Below are 24,680 nucleotides of genomic sequence, written 5' to 3'. Positions count from 1 at the left end.
CATAAGAAAGGCCAGGTAATTACTTTGTGATAAGAAGAGCAGCACTGAAGGATTTGCCTGGGGCTCAGAACACTGATTGTCGGATAAAACTCAGCAAAGTCCACGGCCCCAAAGGACTGCTGAGKCTGGATCTGCTGTAGGCTAATATGCTTAGAGGAAAGGTCAGGCACTTGTGGAAGCCTGAGCAGCAGACTGTCTCTCAGCTCTGAGGCTGGCAGTGCTCAGGAGCTGAGTGGGGAGCACAAAGGGATTGATTTAAATGAGTTAACTGATTCCTCTTTTCTTTAGGCCTACATTCCCCAGACATGTGAGCAGGTGTCTGTACTGTCACTACATAATACTGGAGCTCTAATGTGAGCCTCCTGCATAATTGTAATCGGACAGGAATATTGGATAGCTCAGGCCCTGGGTCTAAAAGTTTGCCCCCATCCTTATCTTTTGCATTTACATTAGAAGGAGTGTTTGGAGCAGGAAGAAATTATTTTTTTCTCTTCTAGATGTCAGCTTATTTCTAGGAAAATAGTATTCTTGGCTGCATCCTATTACATATTGCTCTCTCACCTGATACGGGTGGCTAATGATTTCTACTGGCAACCACTGAAAAATCAGAGGAGCTTTTTAGCTTTGATTTATGAGGGAAACCAGAATAACACTTGGGAAGAACATAGTAGTGGTTTCACTTTCAGTAATTCTCATCTCTACCTCATTTCATCTGAGTGCAGTTAGGAACACAGCCAGGTACCTTCAGCATAGCCACAGCCATCAGCAGTTGCTTCCACAAGTAGCAGATTRCACATAAAAGGATGGGGGACTTCTGGGACTCCTCTTGAATTTGTAAATACAGTAGCTTTCATTTATTTCAACATCCTGCTTTTAACATGGTGTAAGGACAGACTAATTAGAAGCACTGCAAAAAGTAGGTTGCCTTTTAAAACTTGTTTCTACCTAATAAACTTCCTTTGTTACCAGTGTGGTTTGTTGTTTTTGTTTCAAAGAAATATAATGTAACTGGCTTAAAACTACTGCAAGATATRAGCATTTTCACCTGGGAACAAATTTTTCTTCTAAGTAAAATTAATCTATTGAGTAGAATGCTGTCATAGTCTGAAATTGCATTTATCTTCTTAGTCCTCACAATCATATGTCTAAATATGAATTGTGCAGCTAGCTGTTACAGAAAAATAGTTGGAGGATGTTTGTCGGTTTGTCAGGTTAATTCTGCAAGATTTTCAGTAGGCTATTTGAATAGGCAGTTGGTCAGAGCTTTCTATTATATCCTTATTAAATTCCACTCCAATCATAAAAGCATTCTTCTTGAAAGAAAAAAAAAATGAAAAGAAAAAGGTTTATGTGCTACACTTTCCCTTTCAACAATCTCAGTGTTTTCAGCCATTTCTGCACCTTGTGTTATTGTTCTTCTCTATGTCCTCTTTCTTTATATGAATYATAGGAGATATTTTAAAACCTACTGGCATGGAAAGCTACAAACTAAAGAAAACTTCCTTCTCTACTGAAATAGCTGAGAAGGAATCCCTGTCGTTGGCTTCTTTCCTGAATTGTCTAAATAGCAGATACCTCTCAAAACAATTCGGAAATCATGATATTTAGATCATCACCCATTTTGATGTCAATTACTAAACAGTCACCAGCAGGTAGTAATTTTACTTCCAACCTGACTGGTGGTTATGAATGTAACCAGGAAAACACCCTCAAATGGGTTAACTAAATTAATGTTTATATTTTTTAGTCCCACTCTGTCTTTACTCCTTCATTAAGTTTTGAGGGATGAAATGTTTATGGTAGATTTTTGTTATTTCTTTGCCTTTAAATAAAGACTAAATTATGGTTTCTGTTGCTAATTAAAATAATGATTTCAGTGTGAAAAATATGAAAAATATTTAGTCCCTATGAAGCTTTCTGAGTGAAAATAAAGGTAGAATATGGATAAATCTTTKAMAGCTTCCACATACACATCAGAATTRCAGCTTTACTACGATCATCTCAACATGGAGCTCTGAAAAATTACTTGCTGGACCTACTGGAAAGATAGTGTTTGTATTCCATTTAGGAAAGAAATTCAAATTCGTATTTTCATATATAGAATAATATGGGTTAATGACAACAATATTCAGCAAAAGATAATTTGTATCTCATTGGAATCCTATTRTTTGTGTTTTAAAAATATACTAATTATTTTCTCAGTGTAAAGATTTGAGCTTCACATAAATTTCAAACCTTTAGTCTTATTGCCTTGCCCTGACTCAGAAAATTTGTAATTAACTTGTTTGTGGAATCTGGGGATGAACTAAAATGTTGTTTTTCYTCTGGGTAAATAATGGGGATATGGGGCAAGYAGAATGGCACTATTATCCTCCAGTGATTGGAGGTCTTTACTGCATCACAAAATCCATGGATTTTGTTCATTTTGGTATGACCATGGATTTGCTTATATGTCAGTACATGAAGTGACGAGTCTTTGAAATTGAAATAGCCTATCTGATCGGTTTTAGTTGTATGTTCATGGGAGACCTGTCTGCCCGAGTAGAACATCTGACTGCTCCCTTCTCTTACAATATTATCATAGCGAATACAATACAGGAAAATCAAACTTGRGAGGAAAAGTGTCTTGGATAAAACGTGAACATGGCCACAAGTGCTCTCTCAAATAACAGTTTTGCAACCAAAAATAACTGAGGGCATTAGTTTCATTTCTATCACCTCTAGGTTAGCGTATGGAGGTCATCACTAACTTTTTTCTGGTAGTGTCTGTGTGCAGGTACTTGTAGACTCTGGTGCTCATGCATACACAGCAGAGGTTTTAAAAGCACTCTGGTGCCTTGAAATGACTTCTCGGAATGAGTGTCTGTGACAGTGCTAAATGTTTCCTAGCAGAGAAGTGCCATGGGCACTTTTAATAGAATTTAGAAGCTGATAGAAAGAGGCAAACTGGATGCTGAAGTCCTGCTGTCTATCTGCAGCCCAAGTCTAGCAGACAGGAACAGCAAAATCTTCTGACATACAGTAAACCCTGTAAGAGGTCTCCAGAGGGATTGCTTCTAGGAGTTAAACCATAATCTTTTTCTTTCTGGGCACAGTCTGTGTCTCACTGCAAAAGATGCTGGCCAGTGCTCTAAACTTGATGTTCCCTATGACATTGGCATCTTTTCCTTCACAGGTAAGATAAACATGCTAATTTCATATAAACAGTAAAGAATGTTGTCTTCTTGCTGGGGTGGATGGAGTGTTTCCTTCCACTGGTTTAATAGTAGAGGGKTTTTTATAATGTTGCCACTACAGCAGTGCATATAAAACCCTCATYTATGAAAACATAATTGTTGACCTGMCRGTTCCTACTGTAACTTGATTGGGAMAAAAGTACAAGTGGTGGTGTGATTCTGAGGRAAGAGTGTCCTATCTACTGCAAGTGACTTATAAGAAAATTATACAATAACATATAGGTCTTTGTCTACAGGCATCTTTCAGCTCCCCGAAATTTTGTTAAAGGTATTGGGAGTGTTCCAGGAAGAATTTTTCTGTATTTGTTTTTAATTAAATTCTGCACTGCTGAACTGAGAATTATCAGCACTATTAACCAGATATTACAGGTGAGGTTTTTCAAATGTGGACTTTTGAAATTTTGAAAATATAGCTGACCTTGTTTTGCTGAAATTTTCTGCTCCTGAAAATGAAGAAGGATGTATTTTTGCAGGCTACACTGTTGAGTACAAAATGAGCTATTTTGATGAAGGAAATCGGGACATTATTCATATCACTTATCCACAGCAAAAAAAGCATCTAGAGAGTTACTTTGCAATGAAAACAAAAATAGTTTTATGGTATTCACAAARTTAATATAGCAGAGTCTGAGAAATAAATTTTCTGCTTATGTCATGCAGCCACTGACCCTGGAAATCTGGAAGGATCCTTCCCAGAGGCATTATTATTCATTAGCATAGAACATTAATTACAATTCATCAAGATAAAGTATTTTACATTAAAATTTATAATTTTGAAAAAATTATTTGCACCAGTAACAGTTCAGGCTATCCTTATTGTGCTGCTTGAATCAAGGCAGTCTATGATAGTAGATGAATTAACTTCCTACATACTTAGAATACTTTTCAGTAAAATTGGAAACCTTTGTTATTGTCCCTTCTAGAGAGCTCTCAGGACTTTCAGAACAAGAAGTAACAATGCTTCCTAAGTGCAAAAGTCTACTTTCCTGTCTAGTCTGGTRTAACTTGGAATAATTGGAAATAGAATAGGAACTCTTACTCCTTTATACCAACAGATTTTTTGGTGGGCTATTTGAGGCTTTTTTTCTTAAAGTTGTGTGTTCTACCAAGAGCTTTAGAGAAAATTAGCCTTTTTAATATTCTTGTAAAATAACAAGGAGATGTATATTTTAACAAGGAGATGTATATTTTTTGTTGCAGTCATCAGCATTTGAAGGGAAATTACCTCAAAATAATTATATTGGTTATTTTTTTATCATATCAGACATCATGATAATTGGGTATGCTTTAAACATTTTTAATCCACTGAATGTCAGCTAAAGCTGAAGCAGGTTTTTTTCTTGTTTTATGTATATCTATGATTTTTTCTCAGTTGTTCTATTCTTATATTTATTGTCAGTCATAATAGATGTTGCAGATTTGTGCTGAGGGTTTCAGTGCAAGTCTTACAAGGCTCATGCTAATGCTGTCTAGACTGTTTCTATTTAAATTGTGAGGATGTGACCTACTTTCATCTCTGTCACTGCATCTGTGGATTCTCCTATTCATGTCATATTAATTCGTCCAAGTTTAATGATTGTCCTGCCTCATTAGCTGGGCTTACAGGACACATATGGGGGACCTCAACCAGGCCAAAACTCATTTCCCAGTCATGCCAAGAACGTGTAACTGTTTAWCATGCCCTTTGTGACCCAATGATCTCAAGTAAATATTCCTGGTAATTATTATTAATGSTTGATGAAATGCATTTCACAAAGTATAACAAAGTCACTTCATGATGGTCTGTCCATCTGTATTTTAATGAGTGGCCAATATTCACTCTTATGTRTGCAGATGCAGCAACAAAAATTGAATTTTAATGCTGACTCATTTTTTCTTTGAGTACTGAATAGAAAAAAATACCTTTCACTTTCAATTTGTGTCTTGATGCTACATTTCATTGCAGCTTTTGCCAGAGTTTGATGCCTTTTGTTCCTTTGTAAATGTAGAAATTTCTTGTGTCTCTTCCACTGCTATTTRCTGTTTTTCCTACTTTCCATCAGCTAGTTAGTAAAATAGAAAGCATGTCAACCATAATTCACTAAAAACTGGAGTGAGCATAAGGTGTTTCCCATAGCTTTTCATGATGGCCATTGGATTTGTCATTTCAATATTTAGATCCTCTAGAATATCTCAGCAATTTCATAGTGAAATTGCTTCAAACTTTTCTTTAAACAATGCAGTTTTAKTTCTCCTGTTATTTTTATAAGCAATACTGCTTCAAATATTAATCTCTGTATGGCATAGAACATAATATTTCTTAATTGTAGAAGAAAATAAAAATGCCCTAAGTTATCTGGTTAATAGATTAAGTTAAAATAATAAAAAAAAAATAGCAACTTACTTGATTTTTCTTTCCCCCAGGCTTATCTTATTTTGCCCACTTWGGGGTGGTTTTCACAGGGTTGAAGAGTGAAATTACTGCATGTTAAGATGGTAAATTTGTCTTTCTGACTTAGTTGTTGRAATGTTGCAGGCTGTGTGGAGATTATGGTCCCATTGCAAGATTTAGTTGGTGTTTATTCGTGGTTATTCTTGTCACACTACAGTGAAGGTGAAACACAGAACTTCTAATAAACAGCAATGTATATGCAAGATCAGAAAAATATCCTGAAACTTAGGTGCTTAAAGCCGGACTGATGTGGAACTTCAGTGAGGGGATTGTGAAATATAAATACATTCCTTGCATAATGATTTCTAGGTGTGGTCAGTAATTATTGGACTATAATTATTTGATATACACATCAATCAGATATACAGATGATTCCACATATGGCTTGCTATTAATTTATCAATAGGCAGTTTGCTTTGTCTTAGCAGATGAAGTAGTCACTATACAGCAGTTTTACATAAGAGCTATAGACTATTTAAATCCTCAGTTAGAATTTAAGTGGTTTGTAAATGGTTGCCAGGCCTTCTGGTGAGTTTCTACACCACTGTGTATAGTACTGTATTTATCCCTATAAATTAGGATCTTTGATAGTAGGAGTGTTATGTGGTTACTGAAATACAAACTGTGTTCAGCATGCAGTTGTCTTCAGCACATGGCAGACAGTTGTCTTCATTACTTTGGTGTTCACATTAAAGAAAAAGCAGATAATCTTAAACCTAGAGAATTAGCAAATTCTCATACCAATTTTTTTTAGAATTTCAGAATCTCGGTGCTTTTCAGTGATATTAACTACCCTTCTAAGTGTTGGTGCTTGGTTGGGCTTTTTTTTTTTTTTTTTTTTTTTTTTTTTTTTTTTTTTTTTTTTTTTTTTTTTTTTTTTTTTTTTTTTTTTTTGTGTAGAAATGAAGCTAATGTGAATATTTTCTGTAGAAATAATTTTCAACATGAAACAGATCTGCTATGAACACAAGTAAGTGTCTCGTTGTGTAAGGGTTGTATTTGGACTAGATCTTCCAAAAGTGAATGTTCATTTGCAATCAGGTGTGACTCACACAGCATTTAAACTCCACAGTGAATTAGTTTAATTGTATATAAAATGCAAGAAAATGTAAAACTTARAATAAGGTTTCTAATAGCAGAAAAAAACTTTCCTTCTTACTTAAAAAGCCTCAGACATGTTAGCATTACTGCATTAGCTGAAGAAACAGAAACCTTTAAAAAATTTATTTGCAGTTGAAAGTCCATGAATAGGAGAAGGGACTGGACTCTAATGAGGCGAAATGATTCATTCAAGCAGTTCAAGAAATCTGGGATTTAGTAAGACACTGAAGGGTATCCAAGTGCAAGCCTAGGATRCAAAGTTGAGGGGTACTTTTGAATATCACAGCTCTCAATACCCTGATTGACCTTTGAATTATGWCTTGCCATTTACAAAGTTTTAACTACTGGCTAGAAATATTATTCAAAAAATCGTTGAGATGAACTCAATTATTTTGCAGTGAATTTATTGATTAGGATTATAGATAAAAAAAGTTATTGTTTTAAAACTAGCGGGTTTTAGAATTGCATAAAACATAAAATGTTCAGAATTCTTTTCTACTCTGTCTTTTGGGAAGTAGTCCTTACTTCTCTTCTTATGTCAAACACTCAGCAAATGCCTATGTTAGAACCTTTTTGTTACCTCCCAGAACAGCCTAGAATGATTAAGTTTACAAGAATGTACTTGATTTCATTAATTCACTCTCAAAAGAAATCTGCAAAAGGGAAGACAGTTTAGAGTTCAGTGCTGTGTAAGTAGAGATGTGGTTTCCCTTAACTGGTTATATGATAGTTCAAGTGTGATGCCTATTGAACATGACATTAATTTTTCTATATATGTCTATTCAGATGGTGTGGCCTAAATGATGCACTCATGTTTTTGAGTTGTTTTATGATCAATGATGATGTGATGAGTTGCGTAACAATATTTTTATTTTTCACTATCTCTCCACAGGCATTTTAATCACTAAAATTCTTAAACTGGGTCTTTGTTCTATTTAAGATTGAAAAAGTCATGTAGGYGCTGGAATAGCACTGTAGGATGGTACTAAGCACTAATGCTCTTATTAAACTCAGCAACATACTTACAGCAATTTTCAGACAGTAGTTTTCTCTCCTGATAAAACCCACACAGGCATTTTTATGGGAATGACAAAGTTGCATGCAATGGTTGTTTGTGCCTTGTCATGCATCAACGTCGTCTCATTTCAAATGTAGAACAAACTTTTGAAAATCATCACTCTGAGTCACATACAGTGACATTTTTCCATCTTCACTTTTTGCTGTAGTATTTATTGTTTATTTCTGTCTTCAATTGCTGATCTRAAGTACAAATATCTAGAAAATGGGTATCTGGAATGCATTGTTCAGATGTGAATTCGATCAAGTGTGATTAAAGTGGTGGTATGTGGCCTTTCATCCTTGTAAGAAACAGCACTGTGTTTAATACAGAAACTTCARATGGGAAAAATGAATGGAAACCAAGCAAAGAAAAGCTGGATGAAAAATCATAATGTTAAGTACAGATAGAACTGAATAACAAACTAGTAGCTGTATTATTAGAAGGATTTGGGAGTCACTTAACACTGAATCTCACAAAGAAGTAACGCTGAATATGGTGTAGGCAATAACCCAGAAGTACTTGGTGTTRTGGACAAAACATTTATAAACGGATTGGCATTTTCACAGGTAGTTTTCAAATAAGTATATGGCAATATTGACAGGACAATTTTTCATGAATAATTTATTTCAGAAGTGCAGATTATGTATCTGTTAGCAATTAGGATTTTGAGGTTTTTGAAAGAGCTTTCATTTTAACCTTYGAGTTTGTGTAAAACTTCTTTATTTTGAAAGACAAAATTATGAATGCAGGTGTGTGTTATGATCTTTTAGCTGATCTTTTTTACTGCAAAACCAAAAGAAAGTGTATACTAGTTTCAAAATAAAGTTTTCTCTCATTTTCTTTCTACTAAAACCAATTTTGAAAAAAATAATTTCAGAACAAAAGGCACATTTTTTGATCTTTTATGCAATGTTATATTTTGCTTTGGATTTCTGAGGTTTTTAATGAAAATTGAAATTCAACTTCAAAACTGAGCTGTTACATATTTTGGCCATGGGGAAAAAAAGAATGTCTAGAAAGCTGACATATCAGAAGGWACTGAAACAAGTGACATTGAAAAGAAGAGGAAAATGAGGTATGGAAGTGGGGGAACAGTAAAAGTTTTCAGCGCTTGTAAAGTTATTGGAAACAAGGACAATCCATGATGAATGTGGGCAGGATATGTTGGTTAATATAGAATATGGTTTATKTAGGATATGAGTTTTTATGTAGGATAAGAGTTTATACTGGAGTGCATTTTTCCAAGTAATTATTTGGAATCACATTCTAATAAAGACACTGAAATATTGGACCATAAGGTAGAGGAATATCTATTACTACATTCTTTCTGAGAAATAWAGAGTGCTTATCAAAAAAGATGACAGTTTACCTTATGAGAGAGGAAGTGAGTGAAAGAGAAAGTGAGAGGAAGCGATAGAAAGTAGTGAAAAAATTACCTGCTTAAAGGAACAAATTTTCTAAATGTAAAATGGGATAGATGGCTTCTAGGTTCAAGGTGAATTTTAGTTTTACACTCAAACCACATCAAATTATTTTATTTCTAAATTTTAGTGTTTCTTTTTGTATTGGCAAAGTACAAACCTGTTCTTAGTTTCGAAATAGCAAAACAGACTGGTTTGTGTTACCTCTTTGACTTCAAAATATTAATAAAACTATATTTCTGCTATTTACAGCCTCTCTTCAGACTCTCAGAATATAAAACAGCAGTGATTTTCCCATAGATTGCATGAATGAGTTGTTTTCCTCAAACATACACAATAATAAAATTAATTAACTGATGGCCTAAAGTGATAACGATGACTTTCAAGAGGCAAACAAATTGTTTATGGGTATGTGGGAGCCAGTCTATGAGAATTAAGTGCAAGAATATTGCAAATGACTCTGAGCTAAATATTCTGAAATTTTTGGTAAAGGAAATATTTTTTTTCCCCCTGTATTTCATACAGACCATTAAAACATGGCAAGTCCAACAAGCAGATGTGTTCAAATCAGTTTTTTCTCCAATTCTAGTGGAATCTAGGTGGCAATTTGTGGCTAATTCAACTGTCATCAGAATTTCTTCATTTTGTGTAGTACTTTTTTAGTAACTTGAGAGTTATTCAAGAATGAATTGATTTGCATATATCAGTATWTAAAATAAGAGTGGAAAATGCAGACATAAAATAAGTGTTTTGTCATTTAAGGTCATGCAAATACAAATGTTTGGAAAAGTCTGTGTGCAACCACTTTCTCCTGTCAAGTGRCATTATTGGCACTCGAATCTGTTGTTATGTAGAGTGGTAATTGAGGGCAATGAGAAAATCAAGAGTTTACTTGTATTTGCTGAATTTACCTGGAATGTGGAACATAAAAGTTCCTTTATTTCTGTTAGGTGATTTGAACATTTTGGAACTGGAATTACAATCAAGGTTACTGTGCAGCTTGAAGAAGGTTGTGGTTACATATTCTTAAAGTGAGAAAGTTTTTTCTCCCCACTTCTCAAGTTTTCTTCTGTGGCTGTGAATTAAAGTGAAATTTGCTTTAACTCAYGCAGGTGCCAAGAATGTTGATAATAACAATCCTGCAAGTTAGCACTGCTTATTTTCTCCTACCAGCTGTGTTCCGGAGGAGGTGCAGGACTGTGTTTTAGAGTTACAATTCCTTTKTTTTGAGAATAATTAGAAATCACTCTTGTGTTTTTAAGACTTCACATGAAATTTTTATTAACGGATATTTTAAGACTTGTTGACAACTCTTTAAATAACCTRTTTGATACCTGTGCAGCCCAGTAGGCATAAGTCAAAACAACTCTGCAATMTCCCAGCTTGTCTTTCACAAGTCTGTGGTCACATCTTGTACATAKGGGGAAAAAAAGGCGTCTGTAGCCAAAAGAGTATTTTGCTGCATCAGAATGTGACAAAGTTCCTCGATCAAACAGCATTACATAAATCTCCTTTACAATGCAGAGTTTTTCTTGTAAACAGGTAATAAGGTAATAAGAAAGAAAATAATTTGGCCTCRTTTTGTTCTAGTTTTTTAATCAGTTGATTTTGTTTTAGAAGCCTTGATGCTTTGATAGTGCTGGCAGGCAGCARAGAAAGACTGTCAGAGTGAGACACCTTCATTGCTTGTCTGAACTTTGGCATAAGAATGACAGTTGTCAGGAAATACCTCAATTTATATGCTGATCCCTAACTGATTTTTCATGTCTTCTGATAATTTAGTTTTCTCTTTCTTCATGTAACTGTTAAATTTTATCAGTATCTCCAAATTATTTTCTCTAGGTTAATATTTAGAGCTTTGTTTGCACAGAAAATTATATTTATTCTGCTTGTATGGAGCAGACAAAGTAGGTRTATGCATACACATATRCATATGTATGTATAAAACACGTAGAGCTGACAGTCTTTTTACACAGGTGAACATATAGTATAGAATCATAGAATATACTGAGTTGGCAAGGAACCACAGGGGTCACTGAAATCCAACTTCCAGCCCAGCAATCGAGCTTTTCTTATGAAGGTAATTCTGACAAAGTCATTGTGCATACTTGTTTGAGCAGGTCTGGTAGGAACTGTCTGGTAATCATTAGAAATATCTCAGAATAAATCTTTGGTAGACATTTGGCCTCCCATTTCAATAGACATGCACCATATTTGACTACAGACTATCTTATGCTTTCTCAGTTTTTTCAAGTATCTTTCAGAAGCAGAACCTCTTTAGAGATCTCTTTAGATCTCTTTTTTAGGTTTTTAGAATCTCAGTAAATATATTTCTTAGTATATTCATATCCTAAAATTACCTATATCTTCTATTTTATATTACTTTATTTGGATTAAATATTTAACTTTCTTTAAGCTTACATATCAGTGTATTAGAAAAACCTTCACATACTTTTAATCAAGATTTAGAAACTTGCTGCATTTTGTCTTTTATGAAATTTATTTTTAGCCTGGCTTTTAATAATTCAGRAACACATACAATATCTAATTACACTATACATTTATGTAGGCTAAAGTAGGTCAGTTTCATCTGGAATAATCCAGTGTAATTTGAAATGGAAAATACAGCTGCTTCTGGCACATTTGGGTAGTAGTTATACTGTACCAGTTATACTCTCTGTATTTTAAAGACTGGGATTTGAGATTAACATTTCTATGTAGGATAATTCCTTCTAACTGGATTTTCAATAGTGAATATGTTCAGGACAGCAGAGTATCACAATGAACAGCAGGATATCAATAAAATGCAGAGAATGAAACCAGATGTCCCACAATGYCCAGCTGATCATTTTTCATAATGGTCATCACTTCTTTAGCTAATCTTGTTGAGGTGCTGGAGATACAGATGTTCTTTCTTCATTCTTAATCCCTTGGTCCCRCCTTTTCTGGTTTTATGGTTGCCCTTTTAGTATTTTCATTTTACATTTAGTAGTATAATATTTTGTGAAACATTTCTAGTTCACAGATTGGCAYAGTTGCTGCTATTTATTCCTCTGACATCACATAGTAGGTGTCCATTCAGTAGACTGATTATCAGCATTGCAATGGTGAGCTCAGCAAAGGCAGCATTCCTAGGCCATTCCTCTCTCTGTGGCTCCTAGTTTTCATATTAACAATAGGGGGAAAATTCCCAAAGCTCTGGGGTGATTAAAAAGTATGTAAGATTTCCCAGAGAGATGGTGGCCTCTTGTAGGTGYTGTATGTCTCTGCTGGAGGTGCCTTGAGACACTTGCTCTGATCAGATCTGTTTTGGGCAGGAGACTGGACTGGATGACCCCTTCCAAAGTTATGACTCTGTAATGTAATTTGTCCCTTGCAAATAGTAATAGAAAAAAAAACCCCAAACCAACAAAAACCAGAACACCAACAAAACCCAAACCAAGAATGTTCTAGAAAGAGCATCACATACTGCAATTTTCTCTCTCCTTTATTTGTCTTGCTTGACTGTTTCATAAAAGGTATAAAGATGAGGGGGGKTTTATAACAAATTTTAGAAGTTGTCAGTTGACAATTCTGAATCTTATGAAAAATTAATCATACATGGTGCAGTGCTTATTGAAAGAAATTGACTTTTTAATGAAGATATGAATAYATAAATCCTTTCTAGTTTTCACTTTTCTATTCATCCTGACCTTCCCATATCACCTTTGCCCTTAGACACATTGTTCTAAATTGCTTGCTTACTGTTGTTCTCAAATTGTTCCATGAGTTCAGAAATGGTCACACAGTGAGGAACGTTCTTTGTACTGCTTAGACCACTAAATTCCTGATAAATTTATAAAGTTTTGTTCAGGTCCTTTGATATCAGTGTCTTTTGAATAATGATGGTGACGTGACAGTGACATGATTGTCTTTTGCCTACTAAAATTTTAGAAGAAATTGAACACAAATCCCAGTTTTTGCTCTTGATGTGCGAATTCTGTGTGGTACTACTGTGAATCACCTACCAGAAGCTGAGAGGCGGGTACATTTTGTGGGTCTGTACAACGGTTCCTATACACTGATTGTGGACACACTGTAATGAAAAAAACCTGCATCAATGCATCTTTCTGTGTGAGTGTTTTGTTAATTGAAAGGTAGTAAGTTTACTGGGCTCTATTGATAGATGATAGATATTATGATGTTACCAGCAAACTGATGTTCCTGATAGAGGAGATAATCTAAGCTCCTCTTAGAAGTTTCCTAGGAAATGCTCTGCACCTCAATCATTACTGCTCAAACTCATGGTCTAACAAGGAAGATCACAGTGTGATTTTTATCATATTATCCAATGTATTCTAAAAGAAATATGTTAGCATAAGTAAAGTGTTGAGAAGGTTTGGAAGTGCTGATATCAGCTGCCTGAAGGTCTCATGCAGGGCTGGTTGCAATGGCACTACAATAATGCTTTCTGACCTGGTCTGAGAATTATTTCTCTGAATTCGGGCTAAAGCCTGACTTTAAAGTGATGCAAAACCRAAACTCCTAACCAGAGAGTGATGCTGTATATGGGTAAAGAAAACAGAGAGAAGCAGAAAAACTGAAGAAGTTATCTTAATATTGCAATAATGTTAAAGATGGTGGTGGAAAATAAATTTGCCCATTGTGATTTYATTTTCTGCAAATTCTCAAGAAATAATATTTTTGTTGGAAATCAACTGTAATTTTTTATTCCTGTGTGCTAATTTTCAAATATATAAAAACTGGTTTTGAATTTTTATATCTATAAGCTGATTATTTCTTATTCAAGAAATTGAGACTACCTTCTTTTTCTAATTGATTCGTCTCCTTTGTGTGTGTTTAAACCTGATGCTTATATCTGATTTCCTTATGTTGCTGACTTATTTTCATTCTTGCTGGGTGAGRGTAGGTTTTTACATTTATGCCTTCTCTGACCCTGCAGATTCTACCTTCTCTTGATAAGCCCTTTTTCCTCAGTACAAAGTATTGCTGACACTCATACCCATAAAACTGTTGGTGCATTTGACCTGTTCGTTGTTCAGACCATTTTGGAGATGCATATATATCTCCAAATATATATATACTTTGGAGATAGATACAGATCAATATAGATAGATAGAGATATAGATGCAGATATATAGATAGATATAGATATAGATATAGATTATTTATAGATATCAATATAGATATATAGATTATATAGATATATATAGATGATATATCGATAGATATAGATGATATATAGATAGATATAGATGATATATAGATCTAGATATCAATATAGATATATAGATGATATAGATATAGATATAGATGATATAGATATAGATAGATATATCTTATTGTATAATATTTAGTGACTATTTTACATACAGAATTCTGACTCCACCTCATGAAGCCTTTTCAGATGCATCTTCACTTGTAATGGATGAAATTTTTTTGGTTGTTTACAACCAGTTGATGATCCCCTTGCTTGTGCTGCCAGATCTGTTTCACAAAGAGCAGCAAACTTGTGCCTGGATTGTTAGAGAGGTGTTTTCCCCGAATGCCCTGTACCTCTGCAGTCCCTCTTGGGGCTGTTCAGCGCTGACAATGTGCATGCTCTCTGCTGGGCATTATGACAGTCTGAGTGACACGGCATGCAATGAATAATAATGTGTCATAGCTGCAAGTAGTTAGAGCTTCCCTCACTTCTAGYACCTTGCCTAATGTGCCTCTCCCACACAGTTTTGTGACAAAGGCCTTAGATATATTTATATACTTGCTCTCATTTAACCAAAGCAGAAATTCTTGTCATTCTAGGGCTTAGCATACAAGGTCTTCATCAGCATGGTTGCCCTATAAATATCTCACCTAAATACCTAGAGAATCAAATCCCAAAGATGGGCATGGGCATAATACAGAACTAGCCCAGGGAAAACATCAATCAGTTTGCTAAAGTAGGAATGTATGAGATGCTGATGTTTGAATTTTTCTGCAGAAGGTAGGGAAGAGGTATCTCAAATACTTTCTCTGTSTTAGTATCAGCACATTCTGGAAATAAATTTGTATTTGGGAATAAATTTTCTAATGCATATTCTCTCTGCATGGAATTGCCCCAGTCATTCTGAGAAGTTGTAGATTGTTTTGAGTCTTTTTGGTTTTTTTAAACTGACCAGCAGGCTTRATGACTGACTCATATCCTGCCATGCACTGCCACCCACCTAATACCATAGTGACAAGCTGCTCGTTTTCTTCTGTTCAAAAGAAATAAGAAATAGAAATTAAGTCCTTCAAAGAATAGGGCAGTCTCAATATTGGTATGATTAATTTGACATGGATGGTGCTGTCTACCTGTAAGATATGCTTACCCCTGCAAGGTTATGCATAGACATTAAACATTTAGCATCTATTAATTTCTATTAGCATTCCAAAAAAATTAGTGTTCTCTTCTGGAAGGCTTTTAAAGATGCAAACATATGGGAGTTAGCCGATTAATGAAGTGAGGCAAAATCTGTAAATCACAGAATTTTCCAAATCCACMTGTTTAAGCACCTTTTAAAATATCTCCCAGAGGTTTTGTTTGTAGAATTGTCAGTTTTTTTGATGTTCTAATGTTCAAAAAAGTTTAAATTGAAGAATTCAGCAAGCTCAAATTCTTGTGTGACAAATAAGAATTTCTTATCTTAAACACATTAATTTAATAGGAACAATGCCAATACTACTCTGCCTATAAACAAACAGAAAATCCTGAACTATCAAGTTCAATACCAATCTGCATCTATCTCTCTAAAAGTAAATACTTTCCAATATCTAAGAGCTGGTTTATTTTTGGAATATATAATCTAAATTTTGTAAATTATTTGTCACAGATATTTGAAATATTCATTTATATGAATGTTTATTCTTTAAGTCTTTATGACTATAAAATCTCCATGACAATACATTTAAACATTACCATTTGTCATGATAAACACATATGATGACATATGTACATCAATTAGGTATCTCTATAAAAGGCAGAAACAAATCAGTCTCTGATTCTTTCTTCTGCAGTAGTCATGCAGGAAAAGAAACAGCAATTTTCATACTATTCTGTAATTTTCAGTAACTATATGAATTCTTGGGAAAATGTTAAGAGAAAATAAATGTATAAAAAAAGATTACTTTGGAACCATTAATTTATTTTTTCTTTTAATACCAATAAATAACAATTGAGATATTTCTATTTTCTTTGTATTTATTTTCCTAAGAAAATTGAGAGCAGGAGCATGAAATAAAAAAAAAAAAAAAACAAATTAATTTGTCTTTGAAAGTCATGTTTCTGTGGAAATTTTTTATATGAAGTTGAAACAACTTAACAACCTTAGTTTTGTGAGAGTTTGCATTAAAATTTTTGATTGAGACTAATATTTTCTTCTAAATTTATTTTCCAGAAAAGACATTCTAGTAAAATGTACCATATGTGCTTTAGGACCACAGATGGTTAATTCCTGCTTCCAGATATATGCCTTCATATATGGAGTTATTAAATATGTTTTCCAAAAATGATGACTCATCGTAGCTGGCTCATCTTTGGAGAACACATTTAAATGGAACTGGATTTAGCAAATATTGCTGTGCTGCTTTTGAAAATAAGGCCCATTTGAAACATTTTAAGTGAAAGGTCATACCCCCTTTCCTCTTGATTTTTACAAAAAGTATTTGCCATTAAGTTTTGAAGAACATTTGGAAGAGTTGTCTTCAGTCTCTTATTCTAATTTTCTTAATATTAGTYCTTCTTATTTTTCAAAGACTATCAGTACTGTGATTTTTGAAGCCAATAGTGTTCCTTATCTCTCAGAGATTTTTTTTTTWTATATATTTCCACCTACATGCACAAAAGAATGTAAAGCAAATACAATTTAAAGGAAGTGCARTCTTAATATGATCTGGCAGAAAAGAGTAAGGAGAGAGAAATAGAAGGTCTGAAAAAACAAAAAGTGTTTAGTACAACTGTGGATAAAATACAGTCTTCTGTGCATCATCTCTTCTGGTTTTTTATTCCCTACACTCAAACAATCTTACAATCATGATGTGCATCTTCTTAAACAATGTTTCATCCCTTACAGGTGTTTTATCCTGTTCATCACCAGAAATAGTCCCTTTGACAAGAAACTCTTSCTTAGACCTTGAAGATTCATTAAGGTGAGTTTTGATTTAATACTGGACCATTCCACCTGGAAATGAAGTTCAGGGAGTTTACAGCAAAACTTAGTCCAAAGTATCATTAATAATAAAAAGGAAATACTCTTTAAATTGTCATTATTCTTGGCATCATTGTCACCCCTTGTGACTGACAGCATTCCTTAACTTCTTATCAGTATTGCTAATATGGGATCAATAAAAAATGAGAAAAGTTCTCAGCCATAAATTTTTTTTAGAAATTTTCAAAGGATCCTGCCCTAATGGGGACAAAGATGTTTATTCATATTGAACCTTTTTCCTAAATATAGAGTTACCTTTTCTACTTGTAATATTTCCAGGGCTTAAGTGTTAATTAGATGCAAAATGGTCTTGGCTATTCTCCCACTTACACTGCTTTTACGAAGTGAAAGTTATGGAACTACCTGTTATGGAATAATCTTGTATTCTTCTTAGAAATAACACCACAGTGGACTAGACAGACTATTGGTCTGTTTTGGAATGGCCAATAGCCCAGTAAATTTCAAAAAAGTTTTTAGAGGCTGATTATTGTCTTGTAGTTTTTCATTAGTACTGAAAGATGATCAGGTGTTTCATATGCTCTTGAAATGAGTGGAGTTTTCATGTGTATGTGGAGATGGAAGAGATGAGCMCTTGGTCAGAAAGTCCATGGAACTTAAGGTTGAAGAGGAATTTTTTTAAGTAACCTRTACCATAATTCAGAACATTTGTGAGTACAAATACATGTTTGTTCATCGTGAGGTCCTAAGTGGTTCCCTGACTTTTCATCCATCTGATTTAAGTCCATCTGTCAAAGTATGTTTATACTACAATGTATTCAGGGATCTTAAGTCATTTAATATCAGGTATTGACTGCWAGGGTACAGAAAGGAATTGTAATTATTTAGAGGGTGGGTTTTGATCCTATTTGCTACCTTRTATTTTCCAATTTGCCTTGCCTGGTTTAGTGCACATTTTATGATGATTATGGTGTCAYATCATGCACTGACACCACTGGGAAACTTTACCCTTCCTAGTCCAAATTCCAGTGAGTCCTTGCACTTTAACACATGCAGTTCAGTGTTATTTCCCTTTTACAGGTAGAGTAGCAGGCATGCASAGAACCAAATAATCTGGCTTGAAAYCATGCAAAGAGTCTGGAAATACAATTCCAGTGAGTCCTGGCTATAACACCTTTGATGCCCACATCACTAGCTGCTGTCCTGCATACACCAACGGTAAGCAAACAGATTCTTATATAGATTTTATGAATTGAAGTATTTAAAGTCATTTGAATTCAGATAAATCTGGAGAAAAAAGAAGAAAAGAAGTTTGTGTTTTTTCCTGGTGGCCAAGGATGACCTATTAGTGACTTAAGTGGGGGTGGGGTGGGGGGGGGGGGAGAAGGGAGTGAAAAAGAAAAAAACTCTATGAAAGAACAGGGTTGGTTTTTTTCCTATTGACAAGTAAGGGCAAAATGAAAATTTGCTTAAGTAAAAATTATGCCCCAATGTTGGACATAGAAAYAGAAGATGCCGAAGATATTTAGTTGAAGTAATTTATTTTATAGGAATCTGCAAAGAGATCTTGAAAATCAAAGTTATCCCCTCGCAAAATATTACAAAATTTTCTTCTTTTTTTCTTCTTTTTGACAATTTGCCTTCTGTGTGAAACATTTCTTTTCCTTTCCAATTTATTGAAAGCTCTAACTTTCTTTGCATGGTTAAAGCTAATCAATATGTTTTCTGTGATGAAAATTTAGAAATCTTGAATGTAACTTTTTCTTTGGCTCAGAAGTTAAATAGTAAATCTTCTCCCTGTATCAGAATTTCACTTTAAATGTATGCTAAACATGTGCAMAAGTTAGGAAAATATGGCTACTAAATTGTTTCTCATTAATGTTTTGAAGCATATGTGGTTGAGATTTAATTCTCAATATGCGCAAATTGTACTTTCTAGTCACAATAACTCCACAGAAGAAGAAATTAGGATGTCTGATACATTCATCTCTGTGCCAAAGTATCATATTTTTGCTGTTTAATATTCACTGAGGGGAAAAAAGGCTGTCACACTATAAAGATATTATTTTGAGAGTGATGTATCATCCCTGCCCAAGTCTAGTTGTCTCTATTCTTAAATTTTACATTCTTAAGAATTCAATTTAGAAGAAACAGTCCTTCTTTTTCACTCTACTAACATTTTCCAACCCCAATGATTTTATGATTCTAGSATTTACAAAACCAAACACATATTAAATGGGGCATGAATATAAAACTAAGAGCTATGAGCTATTCTCATTTACACCTGCATTAATCTGGAGATGCTCCACCGAAATCAAGGGAGTTACTCCTCCCTATAGAGCAAATTCACAACAGTTTAATGTCAATGGCACTGTCCCAGAAAGGTCATTTAGATTCAAATTCTAAGCCTGAAATTAGTGGAAAAGGAAAATGACAGGATTTGGGATGTTATTCTCAGGACAGTTTTAAAGTGAAAACTCCTGAAATTTTGTTCTAAGCCATATTGTAATTCAGATTTTTTAATGTTGAAAACAGTAGGCATTTCAGTCAATTCATTCACATTTTATAAGAAGCTGAAAATATGTCCATTGTAAAGAACCAGAAACTGGAACAGAAAAATATGAAGCCATTCTTCTTTTGCTTTTTCTTCTTCTTCTTCCTTTTTTTGAATAAAAATAATAATAATTAATTTTGTCATARGATAGGGGGTTTGTCATGCACTTCCTCCTTATCTGGACTAATTAGTTAAAGTAAAACTGGGAATAGAATGTGAAATAATTGTGCTCTGATTTCAGGAAACATACCTACAGTCTGAAATGATCATGAGTAAACTGTTTTGAACAAATGCATTCGGGTGCATGTGGTGAGGGGCTTTGGGACTCAATAAAAATTGTCCTTCAATGTTTTGGAAATAACAGCAGCAAAAAAAAAAAATAGTGTAAAGATTAATGTTGGTCTTCATGATGCTGAAGTCAAAGATAGACGTTGGAATGGAAGTCAAAGTTTAAAATCACATGAAAAAAAAAGATGCTCTGCAAAATTGCGGTTTTATTTAAACCAGCAGAAATCTTATCATTGCCCTCAGTGGAACCAGAATATATCTGCTGGGTACAAAGGAAACTTTKTCTTTTATTTTACTATGTGATTACCTTTGTGAATATGTGTATAAGGATTACTGTTCTTGGTAGGTGCCCTAAAGTCATTCTGCAATAAATGTAGAAGTTATTACCAACCTTACATATATATATATGTACCTAGTCAGAATTGCAAAACAATCCCAAGAACAAAATTAGGAAAAGTTTGCCTTTTTTCTGTTAGTAGCTTTTCTTTCACGTTTGTTTTCTCAAAGCATAATTCATTTTAGGAAAGAAAGACCCTCTGCTAGTGCTGGTTGAATGCTAAGCACATAATTCTCTAAACACACAGWGAATAAGAGAAACTAGGAGCACTTTATAAAAAAATCTTCTTACCAGTTAGGTTCCACAAGCAGAAATTCTAGAAAGTCTTTGTAAACAGCAAGTTGTTTTCARTGATGGATTGTTAACATGGAAGATAAAAATTTGAACAAATGTACAATAATKGTAAATTTGTTCCCATTAACCCAGCTGCACAAGGAACTTGTAGTGAACATACAGAAGTTTTGAGAATGTGGTTCCCTTCAAATATAAACAATAAAACCCATCATTCAGCTTCACCTTTACCAGACATTATTGGTATTGTGGTACTATGAAGAGATGAGTTTATTGAACAGTCATGTAAACATCTGTGTGCCTAAATCATGTGCTGTGGTTTTACACAGATTTTCCTGGAAGGAGGATGTGTTTTCTTTTACTTCTTCCAAGCCACTATGACCCAGTATAAATTACCTSCAAAACAAAATTACCCACAAAACAAATTTAAAAGAATTGAACAGTAATCAGTGAAATCACATAATCAGGAAATTATGTACTGTGGGCTCTGATGACAATAGAAAATTCACAGTCTTCCTGTGAGATTATAYATATTTTATTACTCTGAGATTTTTAGGATCCCCATTGCATTCATAAATTGATTAGTGAGCTTGATCCTGATCCTGCAGTCAAAAGTATGTGTCAGCAATTTTTGTTCCCTTTTGAAAGTAGTAAGCTGTAAGAGAATTCAAGTACTCTCTCCATATGCAAACAGGTTCTTGTCAGCAAAGCTAAATAAAATAGAAAGAATATTATGTTCCACAGTTTTCTTTATAATTTCCTCATTTTTATTTAAAAGGAAGGCAAGGCTGTCAACTGACTTTGGAAAATGTTGCAATTGCATTTTACTTTGTCTAAGAAAAGCAGTCTGGTTTTACTCTTTTCCTCAAAATTTGTTTATTCAATTATAATGTTTCTCTTCTCCTTTCTTTAGGGCAAGAATCTTCTTTTCTTAGGATTTAGCCATGTTTCTCTTCCACCAGATGACTGAATGTTTGGTCCTCTCTACTAGTCTCTTCCAGTGTTAATCACACACAGAACTATAGTTCTGTAACTCACCTTGTCTGTCRGAAAGGGTGTTTTGTAACAATCTGTTGTCCATGTTTATTATGTGAAGATTTGCCAGTTCATACATTTGAGTTTWGTTACCCTCCCATACTCAGGATTGGGCAAGATCAAAGGCATTATACAAACAATATTGTTTCAAGGCAACAATATATAATGTGCTGCAGGAAAAACATAACACAATTCTCTCCAGATTTAATTATAGCCTTTTAACATTTCATTAATGAATGACTTATTGTGATGATAGCAAAATATTTAATGAGGTTTCACACACATGTAACATATATGCTTGTTAAACAGATAATGCAATTACATTTTTTTATTTTGTTTAGTATAAGGGTATTTAGTTTTTGATGTTGCACAGAATCTTATAAATATTGCAAACTAGATTGCTTTAAAGTTATGTTCTAGGAAGTTAGTCACGCTATCTTCTATGTTTATTAGGTGATAAAGCCTAATTGATGTATTAAAGATAACAAACTTTTTGAAAGATCATATCATAGCCTAGAGCGTATTGCAGTTTTGATACCTTGTTTTGTTTAGTCACATTTAAGCCAGCAAATGTATTATCTTTGTATATATAGATACATGTATTCTATTTAAGTACTGTTATCTGTTAGAAATGTGTATTTTAATGTCATTTGAAAATGTGTACATTTTATCACAAGTGAGGTATTAYTTTGTATCAGATACTGTAGTTATAGCTGAGGCTTGTGTCTTAGATTCTGATTGGGTCCCCAAAATTTGTTTATCTTCTGTACCTGACACTTATATATTTGTTGAATTCAGTTATGGAAACCTGTACTTTCACTCACAGGTTCTTTATAGTAGCAGGAAATTGTCCAGGAACTGGAAAAAAAAAAAAAAAAAAAAAAAAAAAAAAAAAAAAAAAAAAAACAAACCCTAAAAAAACCCCCAAAACACAAACCAGTGGAGGAAACATATTAGACTGTGATGTTTTTATCCTTCTGGGAAAAGGAACAACCTTGTGGTTTTTTTTTGATTTTGAGTAGTAAAAAGACTCATAAGACATTTGTAGACTCAAAATACACCAGCAGCATCAGTGAATCACACAGGAACAAAATAAGCTCACCAACTGAGAAAAAGATTGTTACTTGTCAGCARCTTCATCTCCTACTACACTTTCAACCTTCCCCAAAAAGCCCCAGAGAGTTTTTTAGCATTTTTGAAAGACTGCTGGGTTTGGGTTATTTATTATTGCTCCACACTCAGCCTTTCACCCATTGCAGGTAATTTTTGTTTGCCRTTGATTTCACAGATAGTAAGATCAGATGCTGAATGGGCCTGGTTCCAGTTGCTTAACTTCCATCTCGTAGAATTTTCTCCCCAGAAAGCCTGTTGAGTCAGTAAAATAAATCTGAAAGTCAATGTTAATGATTCAGTAAGTGTTACTTGACTGAATTCAGCTAGTTTATGGATTTTATAATTCTGGAAAAACGTCGAATATGACATATAACTTCAAGTTTATTTTATTTCCAAGTATGTCAATTTCACAGGAAAGCTGAAGCCTGAGTAAGGATACCAAACATATCTCGACTATTTGAGAGAGGACTGAGCAAAGAGCGAGGGATATTATCATATGCATGGGAAAAAAAATCAGTTACTGCTTAATATTTGAAGTTTGCTATAATTACCATGAAAGCACCTGACTAATTCTTTTTTTGGAGGTTGTGTGGAGGAGTGAGATCTATAAATAATATCTTTCTGATTTTAAGAGAGGCAAATGCCAACACGTACATCATCTGTATCCTGTTTCCATGAAGTGAGTAGCRTATCTGACCTTATACGTGCAAAATTTTCTGTAAAATTTCCATTGAACTTAGATCCCCTAGAGCAACAAGACAAGTCCAGTTCTGAGAATTTTAGGTAACATAGGTAAGCACATCTAACAYACGTGGGTAAGCAGGTAAGTGTGTGACAAACATGTATTGCTTCAGTAACCCAAATTAGGGAGCCAGTTGAGAAAACTGAAAAATGCTGGTCAGAAGTTATTCTAATCAAACTGTGGCAGATTTGATAGGTGAGCCTAGACATCGTACTCTTGCATTGCTGTCACAGCTTACTGGAGCCAGGACTTAAACTCACTGAAACCTTGAAACCCTTCAAAGGGCTTTTGCCCTTGAACAACTGCCAAAATGGTGTTTCAGGTAATTCCTATGTGCATACAAATTTTTTAAAAAAAAACCATTTATTTCTATAATTAGAAAACAGGTTGTTTTTCAATGCAGATTGTTTTCACCGTTGTTTTTTTTGCGGAGATAACTTTAAACCTTGTTTCATATTATTATCGTGCCTCTGCATCTGTGGCCAGAGCTGGTACCTGTGAGTGCTGGTTGCTCTGTAYTTCTTTTGCAAAGACGACTTTATACCTCATTTCATTTTGCTGTCATTTACTCTGCCTCAGCGGCTGGGCTGGAACCTGCGAATACTGCTTGAACTGTCAGAATCAGGCAGGCTTTTAAGAAAATGAGTTTTGACATTCCTTTCCTTAAGATGATCCCTTGTTTTTCAATTACTGCTTTCCGACTCGGGAGATTTTTTAAGGTAACCCTGGGTTTGTTCCCAGACTGTCAAGCAGGTGGCAGCAATGCCACGTCRGAGCAGCTCCGGCCCCTTTCCCTGACATCAAGTGTTAATGCAATTGACCAATCAGTGCTAAGATGATGGGAGGTAATTGGGTAATTGTATTTTACTGATCACAAGCAGAGAAAAG

The 24,680-nt window shown here is 34.2% G+C and overlaps 1 long non-coding RNA gene across 1 annotated transcript in view; it reads left to right on the top strand.

Annotated features, from left to right (window-relative positions):
• Positions 1 to 24,680, top strand: part of LOC130572447 (uncharacterized) — a 145,684-nt gene that overhangs the window by 81,639 nt on the left and 39,365 nt on the right. The window contains exons 2-3 of the long non-coding RNA XR_008965217.1: positions 17,340 to 17,415; positions 18,513 to 18,650. This is a non-coding gene — a long non-coding RNA (uncharacterized LOC130572447). The remainder of the gene's footprint in view (positions 1 to 17,339; positions 17,416 to 18,512; positions 18,651 to 24,680) is intronic.

This window comes from Malurus melanocephalus, unplaced genomic scaffold (assembly GCF_030028575.1).
Source record: "Malurus melanocephalus ecotype Western Australia unplaced genomic scaffold, MMel_1.1 scaffold_2, whole genome shotgun sequence".
Taxonomy (NCBI): Eukaryota; Metazoa; Chordata; class Aves; order Passeriformes; family Maluridae; genus Malurus; species Malurus melanocephalus.
This window is presented reverse-complemented; position numbering and strand designations above follow the sequence as displayed.